This window comes from Vicugna pacos, chromosome 3, assembly GCF_048564905.1.
Source record: "Vicugna pacos chromosome 3, VicPac4, whole genome shotgun sequence".
Taxonomy (NCBI): domain Eukaryota; kingdom Metazoa; phylum Chordata; class Mammalia; order Artiodactyla; family Camelidae; genus Vicugna; species Vicugna pacos.
Genome location: NC_132989.1, coordinates 75,783,733 through 75,796,692, shown reverse-complemented (window position 1 = coordinate 75,796,692; position 12,960 = coordinate 75,783,733).

Below are 12,960 nucleotides of genomic sequence, written 5' to 3'. Positions count from 1 at the left end.
CAGTTCCCATTGTCCTACGTACACGTCCTACAGGAAACCACAAAGTGGGAGGTGAGGGATGGGGTGGTGGTGATGAGGATAAGGGGCAGTGCTTACTAAGCCAAAGTGGAACTTGGACCTTTCTGTATTATTCTGATCATATTGCCACATTACTATCTTATCTCAAATTCTAACACGTTTCTCTTTGGATACAAATTCCAAAGTATTTCAGATGCAAATTAGAAAGTATTTATCCTTGGGAGCTGTATTGGGAAAGGCCCCTCCTAAGAATGCCATTAACTCTGAGATGCAGAAAAAAAGAAATGAGAGACCAGAGATGTCCCAGCCCCACTCCCAGGATAGAGACATTTGAAAGCTTCCCTATTTCTGGATTTTCTAGTAATTGATCTAAAAAATTTCCTTTATGATCTCAGCCATTTTGAGCTGGAATTTCTGTTCATTTCAACTGGTGTGATTGTAATCTTGCAGGGATGAGGACTTCCAAGACAGGAAAGTTTGGATGAGGGGAGGAAAGGAGAAGGGTAAAACAAACACTCAGAGCATGGCTAGCCAAAGAGAAACTTGGCTGACTTATGAATTTGTCTATAGCAGGTCTTGATCCCAACTCTCTCTTTCAACGTCTTTCTCTTCCAAAGTCTTTCTGGGGGCAGTGTGGGCATATGGCAAAATCTTTCACTTTGATAGGAATTGATGCTAACTTCAAATCTGTTTTCTAGCACTCCCAGGGGTGTGGCCTTACCTGGGACTTAAGCTGTCACAGACTTGACCTTATGTGTGAAAGAAGGATAAAACCTGCTTCACAGCCATGAGGGAGGAAGAACTAAAATGAGCGTGTGTAATTCATAGCACATAGACTGTGCTCCAGACACATAAATCTCTTTCTCTTGCTTTGGTGATCTGACAAAGGAAGGCTTAACAATTAAGTCCTAGATGGATGTTGAAACATCTATTCAAAAGTAACTAAATCTATGTAAATGCAAATGACGTTGCTAATGTAAATAATGTAAATGGTGTTGCCACCAAACTTTGTAAGGCCTCAAGTTTTGATAATTAATCACTTTGAAAACAACTTCTCAACAATAAAAGTCCCAATGAAAGAGCAAAATGTGGCTTCTGAAAGAGGTTCTGTGACTTTTCCTGACATTCTCTTATTAATTGGAATAGCTATGGTACAGTTACATGATTTTGCCCCCCTAAAACCTACTGGGGCTGATTGAAGAATAGCTAACTTAATTAGGAAAGAAGTCATTATTTCTGATAAAAAATACTGGCAGATACAGAAAATACTTGAAGTCATATTTTTTATTTTACACAAATCCTACACATTTTTGTGTATGAGACTCACCATGTTTTCTTCTGGACCTTTGAGTAAATGGAACTTGGTACATGGCAAGATTTAGGTCCTGTGCTATTTTCCCATGGTAGACCAAATACTTTTCTTAAAAGCAGTTGATTTTCAAATTTAATGCAAATTCCCAATGTCCCTTCATTAAGAGGGAGGTACGGGTGACAGCATATGTTTGCAATTCATATCACTTGGAGTTAAATCTGTGGAGAGCCTACTGTGTGCTTGCTAAGGGAGGATTTTACAGCTTAAAGTTCTAGCCCAGAGTGTTATGGTCTCTGTGGTCTATTTTAGGATTCCTCCTTAAGTTTATTACTGGAGTCTTATATATGTCATTTGTTTCCTATTTTATGCTGTTCCAAATTGTAAATATGCCACAAGTAATTTCCCTTTTTCTCCTTCTCCCAAGCCTTATTTATTTTCTTTGGAATGCTTACAGATACATTGTGATGTTCTGAGGAGTTGTCACTTATGTGCATGCCCCTCTGGGATCAGACTCCTTTTGACCGTGAGAATTGGCATCTTTGAGATCTCATGAAAAAGGGCTCCAAATCAACATTCCAGATCTGGGGAATGCCATCCATTGTCCCATCGAGTGCATGTGGGCCACAGTGAGACGGAATGATGGATGTACTGAGATGCTGTGGATGAACATTTTTTTAAAGTAATTTTTTATTTAGGAATAATGTTATATTTGTAGAGAAGTTACCAAGATCATACAGAGAGTTTCCATATACTCCTCACCCAGCTTTTCCTATTGTTAACATCTTACATTACCAACGCACATTTGTCAAAACTAACAAACTGACATTGTTACAGTACTATTAAGTGAGCTCCAGATTTTATTTGTATTTCACAAGTTTCCACATTAATGTCCTTGTTCTATGCCAAGATCCAATCCAGGGCACCACATTGCATTCAGTTTTCATGTTTTGTTGATTTCTGGTCTGTGAGTTTCTCAGTCTTTCATTTTTAGGACCTTGACAGTCTTTGAAGAGATCTGGCCGGGTACTTTATAGATGTCTCTCATTTTGTACATGTCTGATGCCTTTCTCATGGTTAGAGTGGTTTTGGGAGAGAAAAAGAATACAGAAGGTATCTCCTCATCAAGATGACATGTCATTGAGGGGTACATGGTATCCACGTGACTTTTCACGGATGAAGTTAACTCTGATCATTTGGCCAAGTTAGAGTTTGTCAGGTTGTTCACTGTGAAGTTACTGTTTTTCCTTCTCTATATTCTATATTCTTTGGATACAAATCACTAAGTCCTGGGTATGCTGAAGACGTGAGGGATTTAAACTCCACTTCCTGGAAGGAAGATATCTACTTATAGTTGTTGGAATTCTTCTGTAAGAAAGATTTGTCTACTCTCTCCTGAATGTTTTTTGAGATGTTAATGTAATGGAAATCTTTTGAGTCAATAAGCGGTCTAGTGCTGTTTGTTTGGGAGAAGTATAAAGTTTGATTTTCCCACATGTTTCCTTGGGAGCATAAAGAAACATGAGAAAACTTCTAGGGTAGTTCTTTCTGCATCACCTAGGCAATAGGACCACACATTTTAGATCCTCTCTGGCATTTTTCTGAGCATGTTTTCCCCATATGCCCACCTGGAATCTGCACTACTCCTTTAAGATCATGCCTCTGGTACCCAGAACCTTGGAATTTTTTGCCCAAATGGCCCTCCATGTCCTCTTCTCCATGTCGGTCTCCAGAAGACACATTGGGCCCCTGGTGTGCAGACTTCTGACCTGAGGGGTGGTCAAATGACTGCTGTGGGCAGAGTCTGGATATGCAGTCTGGTGTCCACATACATGTGGATAGGGGTGCAAGGTGGAGCTGGGTCTGGGAAAACAGGGGGTCAGTCCTCAAGTCAGAGGCTGGTTTGGTTCTTCCCTAGATACCATCCTCTGCTGTCATGTTCTGGCACAAATTCTGAGAATTCTCCTTTGGAATCTGGCCATCCAGATTGCTGAAAAGGAGTATCTATTACAGTAAGAGAATAGAACCTGTGTAATAGTATACTTGTGTGAGTGATAATTCAAATATATGGCCTGTGGACCTGCATTTATAGACTTGCCCTAGGCTCTGAAAATATTTGAGGCAGGCCTGTTTATCATTAAGTTAAGCTGAGAACAGGTCAGGACTATTGGCCATCACTTGCTCCCCAGTTCCAGCACTCAGGAATACCATGCTCTCCAGACAGCAACTCTCAGTGTGCCTCTGGGACTTCCCTTGAAACACACAGTTTAAATTTCTTGAAAGGCATGAGTGGAGAGGCTTCTCTGCCACCATGATAAAGAGCTTGTGTTTGCTTTCATCTACCTGAAGTCCCCTTTATCCACCCAAATCCCATTCTAAATCCTCTTCACATATCCAACTATTTTAATCTGAATTTCTACTTTTTCCATGTAGTTTTCCTTGATTCTACAAATCCCTTCTTCTCAAATGTGATATTGTTACTCCTTGGTAGCTGTGGGTTTCCACAGGTCACTGCCCTTTTCCTCTGGGTACTTTGAATGCAGTTTTCACATGAAGCCACGAGGTCAACAGTGGCTCCTGGACGAGGCATCTGCATGCCTGAACTCTTCGTTCTCCCAAGGCACGGTCACCTGAAGACTCAACATGGTTTTACATTCAAAGTGCTAAATATAACTATTTTGTTTTAAAGTCTATTTAAATAGGATATACGTTAGAGCAGGGCTGAGGAAAATGCTTAAGAATAGGTACAAATTAGATGGTTATTCACTAATCATTGATTCCTTAATCAGATGATGATTTTTCCTCCTAGGTTTATTGGAATATTTTCTGTAATTCATCTGCAATCACTTATTTGATGCAAAGGCTCTTTGGCGGAAAGATGAGAAGTTCTAGGATTTCAAGTAACCCTAGGAAGTGCCAGAACCCTGTGGTCACTGTCTAATCAAAGAGATTTATTGGCTCTTAATGTTCACTTTTCTTTACCAGCCATGCATGATGCCTCAACTCTTCTTTCTCATAATTTCTTTCTTTCTTTCTTTCTTTCTTTCTTTCTTTCTTTCTTTCTTTCTTTCTTTCTTTCTTTCTTTCTTTCTTTCTTTCTTTCTTTCTCTTTCTTTCTTTCTTTCTTTCTTTCTTTCTTTCTCTCTCTCTCTTTCTTTCTTTCTTTCTTTCTTTCTTTCTTTCTTTCTTTCTTTCTTTCTTTCTTTCTTTCTTTCTTTCTTTCTTTCTTTCTTTCTTTCTTTCTTTCTTTCTTTCTTTCTTTCTTTCTTTCTCTTTCTCTCTTTCTCTCTCTTTCTCTCTCCCTCTCTTATAAAATAACTGCCTTATCATTTCTGAGGCTGAGCCAAAATCCACAGACGACAAGTTAACCAGAGAATGATGTCCAAGTTGGAAGGAACTTATCCCCATTTTAGCTCCTCCTAACACTTTTTTTTCAGTAAATTATTAAAGATATATTGCTCTTCCTAATTTTTTTTGTAGTTTTGCTTCTCCAAAGACAATATATTCCTCTTCTGTGTTTACTCATCATTGCTTTTGGAAGTCAGGTCACTGTGTCTATAATAGAATGTACCTAAAAGAGCATAAAGGTATAAAGGTTTTAAAACACAGATATGAAATGATTTCATTATAAAACTTCATTTTATATAGTTTAACGATTATATTCTTTCTTGCACTGTTCTTTGCTTGTTTCTTTCATTCATTCAACAAATCTCTAATAAGCATCTGCTTTGTTAGTCTGTGTTCTATAGGTGCTAGGCATATAGCAGTGAACACACAGGCAAAAATTATTGCTCTCACGAAACTTCCATTTTGGGGAACGCAGATCAGAAAAAGAAATGAGTAAGATACATGCTCTGTGAGATGGTGAGAAGTGTTATAGAGAAAAATAAAACAGGACACAGGACTCCAAAGTGCTGGAGGTGGAGGTGGGGAATTGCAGTTTAAATAGGATGATCGGGAAGGCCTTCCAGCAAAGGTGATATTTGAGCTGAGATTGATGGAGGTGAGGGAGCAAGGCACTTAGATCTGAGAGAAGAGGCATAGGAAACAGGAGGTTCAACGTCCTGAGGGAACAGGCCTGGTATGTTTGAGAAGCAGTGAGTGATGGGCTAATGGTTACAGCAGTGAGTGGTGCGGAGTTAGAGAAGGGCAGGGTGGGGTCCCCGGGGGGCCAATTTGTGTGGGGCCTGCTGGGTCACTTTGGTTTTTACTCTAGTGAGACAGGAGCTAGTGAGAAGGGCTGGAGAAGAGGAATGATAAGATCTGACTTGTGTTTTCAGAGGGTCACTGTGGATGCCTGTGCTGAAGGGTCCATGTAGAGCAAGAAGAGAAGCCATTGACCACTCAGGTCAGGAGGCTGCTGCGATACTCAGGTGTGAGGTGAGGGGACTCAGGCCAGTGTGGTCATGGTGCAGATGGTGAGAAGAGGGTGGCTTCTAGAGAGACAGAACTATAGATGTGTATATGTGTATACTTTAAAATAATTGGTTTATTGAAATACACCATCCAATTCACCCCTTTAAAGTGTACAACTCAGTGGCTTTTAGGATAATCACATATTTGTGCAACTATCAGCACAATCCATTTTAGAACATTTTTATCATCACCAAAAGAAAAGTTGCACCCCTTTACCATCATCCCTCAATCCCCACTCAGCCCTAGCAACCACTAATCATGTTCTATCTCTGCAGATTTGCCTGCTCTGTCCATTTCATGTCAATGGAATCATACAATATGTAGTCCTTTGTTAGAGTTTCTTTCACTTAACAGAATGTTTCCAGTCTGGATGTATTTTGAAGGTGGCATTGAGAAAATTTGCTGACTCCTTGAATGTTTGGTGTGAGAAAGAGAGGATAAAGAATGATGCCTATGTTCTTATTTGAGCACCCGAGATGGGGAAAACTGTAGGAGGTACAGGTTTGGGAGACTCTCCAGAGTTTCTTTTTAGACATGCTAATTTGGGGTGTCTACCCGATATTTAAGTTGAGGAGGTGAATTGACATTTGAGACATGATTTAGGAGTCCTGGGGAGGAGATCTGGCTAAGGATAAACATTTGGGAGTCATCAGCATATGTGTGTAAATTGTATCTTAATGAGATTGTTAGCTCCCGGAGCTCAGAGGCTATTTTGTATACTGATGCCCTCTGAGTAGAGTAACGGTGGGTCTATCTTCCTTACAGACACCTCCTGTTCAGATTAGTGAACTGTTGCATAGAAGGTGGCCCAGCCGCCGCTTCTACCAACCTTGAGTCTCAGCCCAGGTGTCAGGCTTCACATAAGGGAAGTTTCTTACTTGCCTGAGGCAACTTTTTTAAGCTATGGTATGTCTACTTCAGTAACATCAGGGCTGGTCAATCTGGAACTGCTCTCCTTGGTCTGTCCTCTGCACCTGGTTTTTCCCTACCCATCACTCTCCTGACAATTGGTTCTTCTTCTGCTTTGTCTTTTTCTTAGCCTTTAATGACAGTATCATCTTCTCAGCTGCATTAATCCTTGGGTTCTCTGATCAGCCATTCCTCTTCTCTCCCTCATTATCTTGCTGTAAACAACCCGAGGAATGCCTCTCTCTAGTCAACCAGCCTGCAGCTGTCTTACCTGTTGTTTCTTTCCTCCAAGGCAGTCCCTCAGTGTCAGCACTAGCAGCATTTTGGGCTGTATGAGTTTTTGTTGTGGGGGGCTGCCTTGTGCCTTGTAGGATGTTGGCACCATCCCTCGTCCTTACCCACCAGATGCAAGTAGTGCTTCTCCACCAGTTGTGAAAATGAAAAATGCCTCCAGACATTGCCCAGTGTCCTCGGCGGGGAATATCGCCCCCAACCCCCATTTTATAAAACACTTCTGTAAGGGAAAATGTGGTAATTCTGACTGTGGCCCCTTCCAGTTCTAAAATTCAATTATTCTGTATCTACTTTATGCAATCCTTCACCCATGCATATACTCAGCTTTTTAATTCCTTCCCGTAAACTAGGCTTTCTAGACATGCGATCATTTTCCTTTAGCTTTTTCTCTTTTAATTTCTCCTTTCTTTGTTCTCCTTCTGAGTTTATCTGTGAGCCACAGAATGGTGATACGTGTAGAAAATGAATGTAAAAATTAAGGCACACCTGCATGTTTTGTAATAAAAAGGAAAACCAGATTTTTTATTTAAAAATTCATTTTGAAGAATTAATGCTTATCTATCTTTAAAGTTCTTAGAAATATACAAATGTTAGAATCTGTAATATCATCTGTTCCTACCATCTAATTGTCTTCTGATTCAAACTATTTCCGAAGCACCAACATCAAGTTGAATAAAAGCGCATTTGGATTTAATTTAACATTGTTGCTGCTGATTAGTAGTATTGTAAGAGTCTGGCTTCCCACTCTTGAGGTCCAGCCTGACAATGATGGAAACCGAAGGGATTGTTTGGGAATAATACACTCGAAGTTCCAATAAATAACTCTGAAATGAACTCTTGGGAAACAGCTTCTAAGCCGGTGACAGCGTCTGTTTTTTATGATTGACTTACAGCACCGAGTTGGTGCACTGTGGTAGGCGGTCAGTTTTGTCGAATCGAGGGTGTTCCAATGTGGCTTGAAAACAATTTTGTTTCTAGCTCATGAGATGGAGAACTGAGACGAACAGTGTTTGAAATGGTTCCTGGCACCACCCAGCAGCATCCATTACATTTTTCAGTAAGTACTGCTTTGCTAGGTACTGTGAGGAGTTAAAAAACAATCCTGGTCCTTAAGTGATATTCTGTCTGTAGAAGCAGGCAAGAAAAATAGGAAAATGCATAGAAACTGCAAATATACATAACTGCATCTATGTTACCGTCACCCTGAGGGCTGAGTAATTGTTGCTGGTGGGAACAGAATGAATAAGGAGAGCCAAGTGGGGTCAGTCAATAACCACCCAGAATAAATTGCTAATCAGAAGTGAAGCTAGCACAGACTGATAAATAACAAGGTTACTTGATCTGAAGAAAGAACCTGCTTCCCCTCATGTCGGCAATTATATCAATACAGAGAAAGAGACAGCTTGGCTTTTGCTGGGATACAGCCAGATGATGTTGTAAATCAATTACATGTTCGCGGGCACCCTCTCCTGCATCCGCCTGGTGGGGTCTAAGCAGCAGCTGATCCCCGTTTGCATTCGCCAAGCAGCTTAATGATTGCCTTTGTACCTGTGCAAGTAGCTTGGGCTCAGGTCTATGCAGAGCCGTGCTTTCAGACTTACCATGCCTGCTAATTACCTGGGGGGTCTTGTTAAAATGCAGATTCTGGTTCAGTAGGTCTGGGGAAGGGCTTAGGATTCTGTTTCTAATGAGCTCCCAGGTGATGCTGATGTTGCTGCCCGCGGACCACACTTTGATTTGAAGACTGTGAGGCAGAGAGTCCATTGAGGAGGGAGAGAAGTGAAATCTGAAAGATGTGGAAATAGAAGTAAGAAATGTGTGAATTTAATCTGTCTCTCCAGTCCTTCAGAGCTGTCTACCTCTTCTTTTCCCTCCCCTCTGACCCCTGAATACATACTAGGCCAAGGGATCCTGATTCAGTTGCTGTGGGTTGGGGCCTGAGCATTGGTATTTCTAACCAGATGGTTGTCACATGTGGATGGATTTGAGACACTGATTTAGCATCTTTTAAAAACTACTACTTTGAAATTTTCTTAATTCAACACATAGAATTACCATATGCAATTGAATTAATAAATGATTTTTGTTGATGATAAATTACATCTAATATGTAACAAAGTATATTTTTGCCCAAATTTGGATACTCTGTGTGAAGCAGGGTAGCACTGCTTGTTACCTGGACTCTTAGGGCCTCACAACAGCCTCCTAAGAGAATCCCTCCCCAGTCCATCCTCCAAATGCAGCTGGTTTCCTAGGATCTAGACAGCCTGTCAGAATCTCAGGAACCTGTTCTGGATGCAGAATTCTAGGCCCCTGTTCCAGACCTAAGGGCCAGAATCTTTTAGTAGGATGCCAGCTTGTACATGTGAGCATGGCCCCCGTCTGAGTGCCGCCTTTGCTCCTGGCTGTGAGTCACGAGGCCTCCACATAGGGCTCCTGCATGTCATGGGGCAGAATGGAGGCGTTTGCCTTCCTCTCCCCCGTGCTTCCCCTCTGCCCACCCTGCGCTGTTCAGTCTGTCAGATGGTAGCGCAGTATCTCTCCTCTTGTGAAACCTTGTATGTATTGGGTGGACATTTTTCTCTTAGGAAGTCAAGTTCTGGTTAAATGAACTTCTTTTGGGTCTTCACTGATTCCCGAATGAATACCAGGGTTGGTGGGGGTAGGGGAGGGGTAGCACTGAGATGCCCCCTCGGATGGATAGGTTCTCCGGTTCTGGCTGCTCCTGGTTTCCCTTGAGCACCTTGCATTCTGGTCACAGGGCTTCTGCCTGGAGATGGCCTAGTACTTACCACACTCTGGGTCTCTGTTGCTCCTTTCTAGAATATCATCTTGACAGCCCAGATGTCATAAATGTCCCCATTGATGAATGGAAGTATTTGTACTCAAAAACGAACATGCCAAAGTCAGCTCAGACTATTTCTCCCTCTGCAGTTCCTGTCATTTGTGGTGCTCTCTTCATAAACCACAGGGCTCGGCAGTCATAGCAGCTGTGTCCAGAGCTCTGGCAGTAATTAAATCAGTTGGGATCTGCTCTCTCAGGACCATGGGGGAATACACTGACATCCATTATGGACAGGCTGGATGGGGGTGGGGAACCAATTCTTGTCAGTTTTGTCCATGTTCAAGCACTGGAGCATGTGAAGGAAGAGAAACTTGCGTGGATGAGAACAGAGGGCTACGTCAGAGGCAGAAATGGCCCTGGAACTAGGCAGAGTTTGGAAGAGAGGAGGGAAGAGGCCGGAGCTCTGCGGTTAGGATGAGAGCAATGTGCAGAAGTGGAAGGACACTCCTGGGAGTGTCCTGGCTGGACTGGAGGGAGTTAGTCTGCCCTGGGTGGATGTCCCAACGATAGCCCACTCTAAAAGGCAGTCTTGTCCCACCTTCCACCCTGGTTCTGCACTCTCACGTCACCCTGTTTTGTTTTTTCATGAAATCAGTCACATTCTGAAATAATCCTATTTATGTATTTGGTTCCATATTATTTGTCTTCTCCACTAGAATTTCAGCCACATGAGAACAGGGACCTCCCTTGTCTTGCTCACGGCTGTACTTTTCATGCTTGGGACTGTGACTTGAAAATGCTGGGAGCCATATTAGTTTCCTGTGGTGGCCATGGTAAGTGACCACAAATTGGGTGGTTTCAAATAGCAGAAATTTACTCTCTCCCAGTTTGGGAGGCCAGAAGTCGGAAATCAAAGTGTTGGCGGCGTTGGTTCCTCCTGGAGACACGACCTGTCCCCTACCTCTTCCAGCCACTGGTGGTTGCCAGCAATCCTTGGAGTTAGTTCCTTGGCTTGTGGCTGCATCACTCCAATCTCTGCCTCCATCGTCAAATGGCCTTCTTCCCCATGTGTATCCCTGCATGTCCTCTCTTCTTATTAGGACATCAGTCATTTGGATTTAGGGTCTACCCTACTCCAGTGAGGCTGCATCTTCAGTAAGTATATGTACAAAGACCATCTTTCCAAATAAGGTCACATTCTGAGGTTCTGGGTAAACATGAATTTTTGAGGGACACTAGAAGTGCTCAACAAACATTTTTGAATAAATGAGTCATAGGAGGTTTCCTTTGCCCTTCAGGTTTAAGTCCCAGAGGAAAGAGAGGACAAAGAAAGGGAGGGGCTACCTTTAGTTCTAAATAATCTAACGGACAGCTCAACCTTCTCTGCTGAGTACAGAAGCCCATTGTTCTCAGGAATATTCCAGTAGGAAGACATTGGAGAAGAACATTGTTTTTTACTCTGGGAAGGTTGGTGGATTTCTAGGCAGAGGCTGTTGTGATGTTAGCAGGGCTCTGGGACTAAGTTCACATGTAACTGGGGGTCCTGACACTCTACCCAGTGCTGGGCTTCCTCGGAAACTGAATGGCCCAGGGGCACCAGCAAGGAAGGATTCCAAAGAAAATGAGAGCATCTTGAGGAAGTATTTGAATTGAAAAAATGTTTTGAAAAAGCACCAGAATCATCACAAGGAGAAAAATGAGAATGTAGTTGGAATTCTCTTTACTTATATTATGGTTTAGGTTTAAGTTTGAATTTCATATTGGCTGGGGGCACTGTAATGTTCTCAGTGCTCTCCAGTGGTTTATCCAGCCCTATTGGACCCCAATATTTCTGAAACCTCAACCAGAATAAAGTGAGGGGCAGGAGAGATAGCTGCTCTTTCTAAGCTGTTGGCAGTTTCTGTTTAGTCAGAGGTTTGAGTAGATTCCTCACATCTGTAATTTGGCTCATGTAAGATGAAGCCCAAATCAGGCTCAGGACACTGAGTACAGAGACTGACTGATGATAGGGAGGCTGCCTTTCTTGAGCCAGAATTGCATCTCTGAGGGAGGTTGACCAGAAAGGCCAACCAGTGGCCAAGTGCAAAGAGGAAAATGTGTTCCATTGGAGATGCCAGCGGTGCTGGACCACTTGAAGTCTAGTCAGAGTAAAGTGTGAACTCCTTCCCTTCTCCGTAAGCTTTTGGCAGGCTGGGATCCCTGAGGCACAAGCTGGTTACACCTAACCAGTGGCCTGGTCTGTGGATCCTCAGATGGGTGATGCCCGGTAGTCTATTTCAGATTCTCTTTCTACATTGTTGCTCCTCCAGCTTGTCTATTGTTAGACTTTATATCCTGGTCTCAGCCATTTTTGAAGGTGTTAATCCTCAGAAAGAAGTAGTTCAGGGAAAAAGATGACAGCCCGGACAACTAGTTGTGAGCTGACAAGTAATGACTTGTGCAAGCAATGTGTTGAGTCTCTGAGAACCAGGAGGTGGATTCAGGTGGCGGGAGACAGTCAGGACCAACTTGTGTGATGTGCATGTATCTCCAGAAAAATTCAGAAATAGTTGAGGAAGGAAAATTCCCCCAAACTGGGCTTCTTGAAGTTCTGCAGAATGGGTTCTCAGGCTACCAGGTGTGAAAGGCAGGAATGACTTATGACATTGAATTAAGCAGCTGGGAAACCTGGATTGCACACTCTAACTCATATTCTTCTTGAGTTGCTGGCTTTTGACTTTTGATGTATCCTGATTCAAACTGCCTGCTGTTGTTGCATTTTCTTTCACTTACCATTGTTCCATGACCACGGTGAATTTGCTTCTCCAATTGATGTGTGTGTTGCTTATAAAGTGCCACACCAACAACCATGGCCCAGGCCAAGTGTGATTGAGCTGCTGGGGTCTGGCAGCCAGTCTGAGCAACACTGTGTGTGGGACTCGGGTGGGACTGGGGCTCTGCCAAGTCCTGAAAGGCAGGCAGTGATGCTCACTCACAAAAGTGCCGGCTGTGGCAAGGCATTGCATGGGAGAATAATTAGCCTGTGATTTTTAAAGTGTTCCTTAATTCAGAGTAGCTGTATTTGTTTTTGTGTCAATAACTGACAATGTCCTGTTGGGTAGACTCCGGAAATAAATGTTTCATAGCATGTGTCTTCTTAGAAAATGACCAGAAATTTGCACACGTTTGCATTGTATGATTACCATACTTGGGAGAAAAGTGAAAACCTGGTGACTAACCTGTATCCTCC